Genomic DNA, 12,500 nt, shown 5'->3' on the forward strand with positions numbered 1-12,500 from the left:
GTCTACAAACTAGGGTACATTTTCTGGAATTTACACAGCTTTTAGTTTATGACTGCCTATGTCATTTCTTGAGGTGCTAAAATGGCAGGGCGGTACAAAACCCCCCCAAATGACCCCATTTTGGAAAGTAGACACCCCAAGGAGATTGCTGAGAGGCATGTTGAGCCCATTGAATATTAATTTTTTTTGTCCCAAGTGATTGAATAATGAAAAAAAAGAAAAAAAAAAATTACAAAAAGTTGTCACTAAATGATATATTGCTCACACAGGCCATGGGCATATGTGGAATTGCACCCCAAAATATATTCAGCTGCTTCTCCTGAGTACGGGGATACCACATGTGTGGGACTTTTTGGGAGCCTAGCCGCGTACGGGGCCCCGAAAACCAATCACCGCCTTTAGGATTTCTAAGGGCGTAAATTTTTGATTTTACTCCTCTCTACCTATCACAGTTTTGAAGGCCATAAAATGCCCAGATGGCACAAAACCCCCCCAAATGACCCCATTTTGGAAAGTAGACACCCCAAGCTATTTGCTTTGAGGCATGTTGAGTCCATGGAATATTTTATATTTTGACACAAGTTGCGGGAAAGTGACAATTTTTTTTTTTTTGCACAAAGTTGTCACTAAATGATATATTGCTCACACAGGCCATGGGCATATGTGGAATTGCACCCCAAAATACGTTTAGCTGCTTCTCCTGAGTATGGGGATACGACATTTGTGGGAGTTTTTGGGAGCCTAGCCGCGTACGGGGCCCCGAAAACCAATCACCGCCTTCAGGATTTCTAAGGGTGTAAATTTTTGATTTCACTCTTCACTGCCTATCACAGTTTCGGAGGCCATGGAATGCCCAGATGGCACAAAACCCCCCCAAATGACCCCATTTTGGAAAGTAGATACCCCAAGCTATTTGCTGAGAGGCATGGTGAGTATTTTTCAGCTCTCATTTGTTTTTGAAAATGAAGAAAGACAAGAAAAAACATTTTTTTTTTCTTTTTTCAATTTTCAAAACTTTGTGACAAAAAGTGGGGTCTGCAAAATACTCACTATACCTCTCAGCAAATAGCTTGGGGTGTCTACTTTCCAAAATGGGGTCATTTGGGGGGGGGGGGGGGGGGGTTGTGCCACCTGGGCATTCCATGGCCTCCGAAACTGTGATAGGCAGTGAAGAGTGAAATCAAAAATTTACGCACTTAGAAAGCCTGAAGGCGGTGCTTGGTTTTCGGTGTCCCGTATGCGGCTAGGCTCCCAAAAAGTCTCACACATGTGGTATCCCCGTACTCAGGAGAAGCAACAGAATGCATTTTGGGGTGTAATTTCACATATTCCCATGGCATGTTTGAGCAATATATCATTTAGTGACAACTTTGTGCAAAAAAATTTTTAAAAATTGCCTCTTTCCCGCAACTTGTGTCACAATATAAAATATTCCATGGACTCGACATGCCTCTCAGCAAATAGCTTGGGGTGTCTACGTTCCAAAATGGGGTCATTTGGGGGGGGTTTTGAACTGTCCTGGCATTTTATGCACAACATTTAGAAGCTTATGTCACACATCACCCACTCTTCTAACCACTTGAAGACAAAGCCCCTTCTGACACTTTTTGTTTACATGAAAAAATTATTTTTTTTTTGCAAGAAAATTACTTTGAACCCCCAAACATTATATTTTTTTAAAGCAAATGCCCTACAGATTAAAATGGTGGGCGTTTCATTTTTTTTTTTTTCACACAGTATTTGCGCAGCGATTTTTCAAACGCATTTTTTGGGGAAAAAACACACTTTTTTTAAATTTTAATGCACTAAAACACACTATATTGCCCAAATGTTTGATGGAATAAAAAAGATGATCTTAGGCCGAGTACATGGATACCAAACATGACATGCTTTAAAATTGCGCACAAACGTGCAGTGGCAACAAAATAAATACATTTTTAAAAGCCTTTACAGGTTACCACTTTAGATTTACAGAGGAGGTCTACTGCTAAACTTACTGCCCTCGCTCTGACCTTCACGGTGATACCTCACATGCATGGTGCAATTGCTGTTTACATTTGACGCCAGACCGACGCTTGCGTTCGCCTTAGCGCGAGAGCAGGGGGGGACAGGGGTGCTTTTTTTTTTTTTTTTTTCTTTATTATTTTTTTTCTTTTTTATCTTATTTTTAAACTGTTCCTTTCATTTTTTTAAAATCATTTTTATTGTTATCTCAGGGAATGTAAATATCCCCTATGATAGCAATAGGTAGTGACAGGTACTCTTTTTTGAAAAAATTGGTGTCTATTAGACCCTAGATCTCTCCTCTGCCCTCAAAGCATCTGACCACACCAAGATCGGTGTGATAAAATACTTTCCCAATCTCCCAATGGCGCTGTTTACATCCGGCGAAATCTAAGTCATAAAATGCTCGTAGCTTCCGGTTTCTTAGGCCATAGAGATGTTTGGAGCCACTCTGGTCTCTGATCAGCTCTATGGTCAGCTGGCTGAATCACCGGCTGCATTCTCAGGTTCCCTGTTGAGACAGGAGAGCCAGAGAAAAACACGGAAGACGGTGGGGGGGCATTCCCTCCCACTGCTTGTAAAAGCAGTCTAGAGTCTAATTAGCCGCTAGGATTGCTTTTACATGAAATCCGACCGCTGGCTGAAAAGAATGATACCAAGATGATACCTAAACCTGCAGGCATCTTTCTGGTATAACCACTCAAAGTCGTGAATGGCGTACCTGAAGACAAAAAAATGGTTAACAATAAAGCACAGTAAACAGTAAAGTATAAAAAATTGCATACCTGAAAAGCAAACATGATAAAACATAACAATAAAACATTGCAGAATAGAATACAGTAAAAAAGAGCAGAACAATAGAGAGAGAATAGAGAGAGAGAGAGAACAATAAAACGACAACTATTTTTTTAATTTTATATATATATTTTTTACACTGTTTTTGTAACTGTAACTTTTATAACGGTAACCGGTTCCAGGTTCGGGTCTCTCAAAATGCAATGGAATCTTGGGAGACCCTGTGAAAGTGTGTCCTAGTCTGTGCAATGCTGTACTCTACGCTAATAACTAGTGCATGGTAGCGTTCAAAACATTCACCAATGCAAAGACCAGGATTGTCAGGACAGGAGGGACAATAATAGCGGGTGTCATGCCTATATCCGCGCTTGCTGCAGACACATCTTTTTTTTGGGGGGGGGGGGGGGTTCGTTGGGTAGGGGTACTCGGGAGGACATAAAGAAAATGCCTCTCATGCAGCCGACTGCATTTGGTTGGGGATGTGAATGGGGGAAGTACGGGCGCTGCAGAAGTGGTGGGTTCCCAATTAGGATTGGCGAATGCAGCAGGAAGGGCATTATGGGCACGATGCCTGTGTTTGTCTTTTTCTTGGTGGCAGCGGGACACTACTTGTGCTTGCCACCTCACCAGCTTGAACTGCACTTATGGGACTCGCCACGTCACCAAGTGTTAATGCAGTGCTGGTTTGAATACAACAGGGGTGTACTAGGCCGCTGGTGCTTGCCAGTTCACCAAAACGCTACCAAAAAAACTGTTAGCGATCGCAGGGATCAGGCCTGACTCTGCGAACGCTGCAGTTATGCGTTTAGTGTTTTGTAAGTGTCAGTGATCGATCGATACTGAACTTGGGTGGGCTGGGCTGGGACGGGCAAAACGCAGGTGCTAGCAGGTATCTGGGCTGATCCCGCTAACACTGTGTTTTTGGGAACCCTAAACTGCTGGGGACGCTAGTATAGATCTGATCAGATCAGATATTGATGCGTTCAGATACTATACCACTAAGGGAGGCGTATGCTGCGTGCGTGGGTGTTAGCGGTACTGGCACTAATCTGACGCTGCCTGGGGCGACGCATATCACCGCCGGGCGATCAGGGGGCTAAACCTTTATTCGGTAATAAACGGCGGGTGCCCTGACACTATAAAAAATAAACGAACTAACCAGCGTCACCCATAACGGTTATACGGTGATCAGTGGTGAAAGGGTTAACTAGGGGGCAATCAAGGGGTTAAAACATTTATTAGGTAGTATATGGGGGTCCCTGTCGCTATAAAACGCTGACGGCGAACCTAAATATTTACCTCCCTAACTAGCGTCACCAGTGACACTAATACAGCGATCAGAAAAATTATCGCTTAGTGACACTGGTGACAGGGGGTGATCAAGGGGTTAAAACTTTATTAGGGGGGGGTTAGGGGGGTACCCTAGACCTACAGGGGACTAATACTAACTGCCCTACCACAATAACTGTCACAAACCGACACCATGCAGTAATCAGAAAAAAAAAAAAAAAAAAACTGCTTGGTGTCAGTGTGCCCGGGGGGTGGGGGGGGGTTCGGTGTGCGTGTGATTAGGAGGTGATGGGGGGGGGGGGGGTGAAATCGGGGGGGTAAAGGGGGGTGTTATGTGTGCCTGGCATGTTCTACTGTGATGTGTGTGTGTGTGTTGTGCACTCACATTGATGTCTTCTCTCCTCGGCGCCGGAACAGAAACTGCCGAGCCGAGGAGAGATGACATCACATCCCCTGCCTCTGTGTACTACACAGAGGCAGGGGAAGAATCTCATTGGCTGGGAGCAATCGCAAGGGGGGGGGGGGGGGCCACGATCGGATGGCCTCCCCCTCATCTCTGATTGCTGCCAGACCAAAGACGACCACCTCAGGCACCGGGGGGGGGGATTGTGTGCCGATCGGATCCCCCCGCCTGCGGGAAGGCAATCACGTACCAGGTACGTGATTTTGCCTGCCCATGCCATTCTGCTGACGTACATCAGTGTGAGGCGGTCGTCAAGTGGTTAACCTGTAAGCTGTTGTGGCTTCACTTTAAATAAAAGGACATTTATACCTTCTACTGGACAAAAAAAGAGCTTTACTGCTAGAAATCATTTGGATGTATTTCACCAAACCTTCCCCAATGAAAAGGGAAACTAGTCAGACACCCTTTTTTGCAAGATGCTTCGGCTGACCAACCCTTTTAACCACAGGGTCCTAAGCATGTGTTTTAGCACAAGCGCAAGGCGAGACGCCTGGTGGATAGGGTCTTTTATGGCATCTATGGCGAAACATAGCGCCATTGGTAGGAGGATTTTAACAAAAAATTTCCAACTTCTTATCTGTTGGATGCTTAAGCAATTATGCATCTTTATTGATGCTGGAAATCGCAGCATCTACTGCTGGTATTTCCAACCCTTGTGAATTTTTTCTCCATGATAGAGAACTGAGAAACTCTTTGGAGGGAAAAAATGCTTATCCAGATGATCCCATTCAGCATAAATAAGCGCTGTAAAAGGTTTTTTTTTTCTTAAAAAAAACAAAGAAGGGACCTGGACTTTCAGCTTACTCTGTTAGGAGTAGTATAAAAAGTGGAATGAACCATCTCTGTAAGAGTTTGTATCATCAATCTGTCAGATTGTGAGGTTGCATAAGGTTCATCAACTGTTGTTTCCTCCGCAGAGGAAAATTTGGCTTGTTTTTCCCCGTGATCACCTGAGGATATCACCTCACCCTGTGCCCACTGTTCCCTTGGAAAAAGGGGGTTTGAGGTGGGGGTAGGGGGATCTAGCATGCTTCCTATCCTCTTGGATGGAGAATGCGATTAAAGCCGCTAATCTTCCTTCTAAGCCCAACAGGGCAGAGGAGAATGCATCTTCAGTCACATACACAGGGGCTGAAGTGTGAGAAGCAGTTGCACCCCCAATTGCTTCCAATGACTCACCCTGGCTTGCCATGTCAGGTATCTCCAGAGAGGATGACAGTGTGGAGGCATGACTGGAGTTCCCAGTGCCTGGGGGTGGAATCCTTGGTACCTTTGTGGTACACTGGAAATCAAATGTGCTAAGCACAACAGCAGAGGCACTTTAACAAATTATGGTATTTGCTAAACAATAGTTTTAGCAAAAGAAAACAATGTCACCATAAGGATCAGCCTTTGATGCTGAGTACCACATTTCCTGTGCTGGAAATGCCTGTTTACAGACCTTTATATGCCCAGCGCTCCTGTGTCTTAGTGTGACAGACTTCTGTCTTCAGCATATGAACTGAGAGTGTCTGTGTTAAGCCACAGGTGAGAACCTGATTACACATAAGTGTCAGCTGTCAGCTGCCACAACTCTCCAGGAGAGGGGAGGGGAATTTTTATCAGCAGTGCTTGTTAAGCTCCTAGTTTTAAAGGAAGACTTCACTTTATACAAAAAAATGCAAATGGCTGGTTTTGTATGTTCATAAACTACTGCTGTGTGTATTTTTTGGAGAAAAAGGCATAGGTGGACTTTTTACAGTTCCTAGGCTTCTCCCCTTACCTTATCCTTGCTGCAGGATACTGCTGATTTAACAGACAGATCCAACTTTCACCCATCACGGCGGGAAGCGTAGTTAAACCTTCAAAGACTGGGCCTCTTTTTAAAGGGGTTCCGCTCCTTTGGACCTGTATGGCACCCCTCAGGAACTTTAGGTAATATGAAAAAACAAAAAGCGTCCTGGTTCCTAGGGTCCAGCTCTTAAAGAGAAGCTTACAGGCAAAACCGCGTTCTTCAATGCGAGGCCCAGGTACCATCCTATGGCCTCAGTGGCAAGGATGGATCCCGTTGTGGAGGTTTTTTAAATCCAGCATGGATGCCTCCCTGGAGCTCCTCAGAGCACATCTTCACTCGTGACCGACACTGGCGAAAAAACTGAGGATTCCTGGAAGGAGTAGGGGTTATATAGGGGAGTCAACTTCCTGTATTGGTTATACCAGTGTCAACACCTGAAGGTAGGCCCATAACCCACCAAGTAATTACTTGAGGGCCTGTGTCCTATGATGTACGATAAAGAAAATAAAAAGTGTGAAGTTCGACTGCTTTAAGGTGGAGCATTTACTGAATTCCAAGAATGCATATTTTTGCATAGTTACATTGGTACAGCTTGGACCAATGCTAGCATGCATGTGCCATACCTGTCGAATCCCTGTGGAAGCTGGAAATCACTGTATCAGATACCGCTGCTACAGTGATTGCAGCTAGCCTACAGATCCTGTGCCTAATGGCTGTCCAGATGCTTAGTTAAAACAGGAGATCACTTGCTCGTCACAGGCTCCATTCAGAGAACTTTTTGCATATTCATAGTTACATAGTTACAGAGTAGGTGAGGTTGAAAAAAGACACAAGTCCATCAAGTCCAACCTCTCAAGAGGCGGGGCTGTGATGTCACAATCGTTACCTGGTCCATCCCAAGAACACTTCACGCATTGGCATAACACAAAGCGCTCCCTGAACAACGCCCATGGTGCCCACTCGTCAGGAGACCCGGGAGCCAGTGGCAGTCACTGAAGTAGCAGTGCCTACGAGAGCAATTTCCAGGTTCCATGGGGATTGGCCAAGTATGACACATACATACTTATATTGGTCCAAGATGGCCCAAAGGAACTATGCAAAAATATCCATACCTGGAATATAAGTCAGCAACTACTAATACTGCAGCAGCTGACTTTTAAAAATCAGGTACTTACCAGTATATGGAGTCCAGCTCTATCTTCCCGCAGCCGATTCTTCTCACTGCTGTGGGCCCCTGGTCCTGCCATGTTGCATTTGGGAGCTAACTGTAAATTCTTGTGACTTTTGGCGAGATTGTGTGGCATGTGCGGTGCAGCGAGACTAGTTTTGCATTTTCCTGGGATGTGTGACATGTGGGGACAAATTACATAATGATCGCCTATTCACGAACTGAGGAAGTGGGAGCAACTATCTTCCCTGTCCTCATCAGGGAGAAGTGCTGAAGGCCATGGAAGAGTGGTGAGGGCAAGGGAATGCGGTGAAGGCAGGTGGCAGGTGAGGCAAAGAGCAAGAATGGTGAGGGCAGGAAAGAGTGAAGGCAAGGGTAGAATAGGAAGGGTAGGGAAGGGTGGTAAAGGCAGGGAACCGTGGTGAGGAAAGTGGAAAAATTGTGAAGACAGTAAATTAGTGGTTAAGGGCAGTTAGTGTGGTGTTGGCAGCAGAAGATTAGTAAGTGCGGGTAAAGTGGTAGAGGCAGGGGAAGAGCGGTAAGGGCAGGGGAAGAGCGGTAAGGGCAGGGGGGGGTAGAGCGGTAAGGGCAGGGGGGGGTAGAGCGGTAAGGGCGGTAAGGGCAGGAGAAAAGCGGTAAGGGCAAAAAATTATATCTGCTCCACATGTAAAATAAACAAAAAATATAAAATAAACACAACACGTGGTGTTGGGGAGAGGGATGTACTTTCCCTTTGAGGTGAAGGTTAGCTTTATATATACATTAGTGAATGCTATTCTGATGACTTTCTATATAAACCGGCTCCAAGGAGCATACATTGGTGATCCTCTAGTAGTATAGAGTAGTCACACATGGTAAAACAAAGCAAGAATGGCAAGTGGAAAGAAAAGTGGTAAAATCAGAGAAGATTGGTAAGGGCAGGAAAAGAGCGGCGAGGCTAGTTTTACACCTATGCATTTTGCAGAGCCTTTTCAGTTTTTTCAGAAACACAATACAGTCCATTTAGCATGATTTCCTATGGGTCACGTTTACATCTGTGTGTTTTCAAACCGAGAGTCTTTTGGAAAGGGTCAGTGACTTTTCTTGCCCGCAATGTGTTGCATTTTTGGTTCTATAGACTTCAATAGAGACGAATAGAAGCACTGCGATTTTTATGTGTTTTTGCTGGTTTCTCCTGCACGATGCATCCCAAAAACACAAAACGCATGTAAGGAACAAAAAACCCACCAGGAAAATGCGTCAACTGGAACCTGCATAGGTCTGAACCTAGACTATGGGCAGGGGAAAAGCAGTAAGGGCAGGGGAAGGGAAGAGCGGTAAGGGCAGGGGAAGGGAAGAGCGGTAAGGGCAGGGGAAGGGAAGAGCGGTAAGAGCAAAAAATGATATCTGCTCCACATGTAAAATAAACAAAAAATATAAAATAAACACAACACGTGGTGTTGAGGAGAGGGATGTACTTTCCCTTTGAGGTGAAGGTTAGCTTTATATATACACACATTAGTGAATGCTATTCTGATGACTTTCTATATAAATCGGCTCCAAGGAGCATACATTGGTGATCCTCTAGCAGTATAGAGTAGTCACACATGGTAAAACAAAGCACACGTAAATAAAAACTCTAATAAAGTGGTGAAGTGAAGCAGTAATGAAGCAGACACTGTATGTAAGAGATACGTTGGAAAGAAAAGTAAAGGCAGCCGGCTGTAGTAGCACATACAGGTATCGCTCATTACACCCCTTGTATGCACACAGCTCCCAATTCTGCACGTAGTACATATCATGAACACATGAACCGTTATTTGCTGAGCTCACCAAATTCTGCCCCTCCAGCACCGCAGGACCATGCCGTCACCCTCTGCACAAGGCACGATGGGATTGGCCAGGGACAGGAGTTGTTCTGGCAGAGGCGCACTACATTTCCCGGCACCCCTCGCGGGAGGGAGGCATGTGATGTGCAGCGAGCTGAAGCAGCCTGCGACGTCAGCTATAGAATGGCCGCAAGGGGTTAAAACTAGAAGCCAAACAGCTGTACGGAGCTCCATGTCCCCGCTCACTCGCTAAAAAACAACACAAGAAGGCGGGAAAATGTGTTCTGTGCTAAGACGTGTCACAACACCTCATAGATTGCTCGCTGCCCATAGACTTCTCTCTACTTACTACAACTCGGCACACAGCATCCTCACACTCTTCAATGGGGCCCCGAATTGTGGACTGTATAGAGAATCTGACAGTGACTCAGTCATATCCTTCCGCCCATCACCAGTATCCTTCCTCTGATTTCCTGGGAAATTCTGTACAAACGTTCCATTCACTGAAAAACGTAACCACTTCAATACCGGATACTTTCACCCCCTTCTTGCCCAGGCCATGTTTCAGCTTTCAGCACTCTCATACTTTGACAATTGCGCCGTCATGCACTGTACCCAAACTACATTTTTTAAATCATTTTTCTTCACACAAATAGAGCTTTCCTTTGGTAGTATTTACTCACCACTGGGGTTTTTAAATCTTACTAAATAAACAAAAAAAGACCAAACATTTTGGGGAAAAAATGCTTTATAAATATGTGTTATAAAATTTTGCAAATAAATAATGGTTCTTCATAAATTTAGGCCAAAATGTATTCTGATTCATTCAGTTTGTTTTGTTGTAATTAGCTGTGATTGGTCAGAGCTAATCACATGTTACAGATGGGCTGTGATTGGCCTTGTCTGTAAAGTGTGATCACACTGACCAATCACAGCTAGCAACACAATTTTACACAATGGGTGGCATGAAAGAAAGCCATCCATTGTTTACAACTGTCATGTGATCTGGTGTGATTGGTTACAGAAATCACATGGTACTGGCAGCGTACCATGCAGGCTGCGCCTTCTGAGGGGATGTCATGTGACATCCACTCTGAAGTAGGAAAATCAATATGCTATAGGCCGGCAGGAAGGTGTTAAAGACCCTGTACAACAGGGGTCTCCAAACTTTTCAAAGGGCCAATTTGCTGTCCGTTGAACTTCAAGGGGGCTGGATTGTGGCCAGTTGGGGGAGGAAAATGTCCCAGGCCCAGCATCACAGTGGTTGGTGATCATTAGGAGAAGGAATAGAACCCCATCATTGGTATTAGGGGGAGGAATCGTGCCCTATCATTAGTGTCAGTGGGAGGGATAGTGCCCCATTGTTGGTGTCAGTGTAAGGAATAGTGTCCCATCATTAGTGTCAGTGGGTGGAATAGTGCCCCATCATTGATATTAGTGGGAGGAATAGCACCCCATCATTGGTGTCAGTGAATAGAATAGTGTTCCATCATTGGTGTCAGTGGGAGGAATAGTGCACCACCCATCATTGGAGCACAGGTGTGTCAGGAGGAAGGTGTCTCTCTGAAGCTCCTCCAGGTGATCCGTGTGAGAGGGGAGTGGTGGTGAAATCTCTCCCAGCTCTCCTGGCCCCTTTCTGGGGAAGCCATGGAGGCCAGCAGGGCCTCTCCTGCTGGAAGCTCTGGGCCATCAGGTAACATACTTGCCCCTGTACAAACCATGGCTTGTGATCTCTCTGCCCCTGGTGAGAATGAAGGCTCAGAGGCAATTCAGGAGCGAGTGGTGGCCGGGATTAAGGTCCTGAATAGAGAAAGAGACAAGCTCTATAAACTGAGAGCGGAGGTGAAGCGCGTGAGGGCTTGCATAGCCAGAGACGTGGGTCCATGGATCCGGAGATCCAACTGGCCAAGGTCCGGGTGGAACACCAAGAAACCATTGTGGCCATGATGGAAGGCAGAGATGGGCCCTTTAAGGAAAAATTCTGCAATGACCGAAGGTTTGCCAGGATGACAAAAATGGAGGTGGAGGAGGAGACCCCCAGTTCAGACCCCCTGCCCCCTCAGGGAGAGGTAAGCAGCCCCATGCCTTCCCAGGACTCAGGAGGCATGCTCAGGGTAATCCAAGCAATGGAGTCTCCTATGCGGGGTGATCAGCTGGTGTTTCATGAGGAGGACATTGCTGATAATGTGCCTGACAAGGTAAAGCCTGTCAAGCCTCATGTGGTGCATAAAACTGTTTTTGTGAACACTGTGACTGATACTGACAATGTGCCCAGTGACAATCAGGCTGCTAGTCCCATGTGTAGCAATGCTGTGCCTGCTGATGCTGCAGTGCAGAAAAAAATGCATTTAAAAAATGACATTCCTGCAGAGGAACTACAAGATTCAACAGAACCAATTAACCCCCCTTTAGCTGAGTCTAAAGCTGTTTGCCCCACAGCTGCTGAGGACTCTACAGCACAGCTTCAGGAGACAGCTGGTATTACATCAGAAACTGTGACTATTCCTGATGGGAATGTGAATGTTTGTGTGACTATTAAAAATCATCCCAGTACAAGTGTGATGGACAGTCCTACCAACTCCATTCCAGCAGATAATAATAATAATAATTGTAATGTACAGACTAATGTTACAGCAGATAATAATAATTGTAATGTACAGACTAATGTGACTTCAGTGTGGGGCCTTGGCCCTGATAAGCCTACATTTGCTCAGGTGGTACACTCTGCTCCTGGTAGCTCCGCCCCCAAGAGGGTTTTCCCCCTGCGACCTACCACCTTAAGCACCCCGGGATCTGGTCTTGGGTCTCTGGCTTCTGCTGGGGGTCTGAGACGAAATGTAGTGATTCTTAAATGGGAAGGTGGTGCAATCCCTCCAGCACGGCGTGCAGTGGTGGACATGATTTTGGAGATGGGTTTTGGGGCAAACGATCTGTATGCCCTAATACATGTTGCTGGGAGCCGGGAATATACTATTAGTTTCACCAGGCCAGAGGGTCTTGACCTGTTCTGGGAGAGATATGAGGCTCGGTGCAGGTCAAGACCCGAATGGGAAGGTCTGACCCCAGTTGCAGTTTCACAAAGGTCTACAGTGAAAAAAATCACAATTATCCTCACTAATGAGAGTGTTCCTGCTCGAGATTTAGAGGTCTGGTTAAAGAATTATGGTGAGGTATTGACTAAGCCCAATAAAATACTTG

At 45.6% G+C, this 12,500-nt stretch overlaps 1 protein-coding gene across 2 annotated transcripts in view; it reads right to left on the bottom strand.

Moving 5' to 3' along the window:
• SCAMP4 (secretory carrier membrane protein 4) overlaps positions 1 to 9,763 on the bottom strand; it is a 40,761-nt gene extending 30,998 nt beyond the window's left edge. Inside the window, exon 1 of one of the 2 annotated variants that reach the window (XM_073599721.1) lies at positions 9,652 to 9,763. The gene's annotated coding sequence lies outside the window, so the exon portion shown is untranslated. Of the gene's footprint in view, positions 1 to 9,306; positions 9,452 to 9,651 lie in introns of those variants that run through there. The other variant, XM_073599711.1, reaches the window with a different exon arrangement.
• Positions 9,764 to 12,500: the final 2,737 nt, after the last annotated feature.

This window comes from Aquarana catesbeiana, linkage group LG01 (assembly GCF_042186555.1).
Source record: "Aquarana catesbeiana isolate 2022-GZ linkage group LG01, ASM4218655v1, whole genome shotgun sequence".
Taxonomy (NCBI): Eukaryota; Metazoa; Chordata; class Amphibia; order Anura; family Ranidae; genus Aquarana; species Aquarana catesbeiana.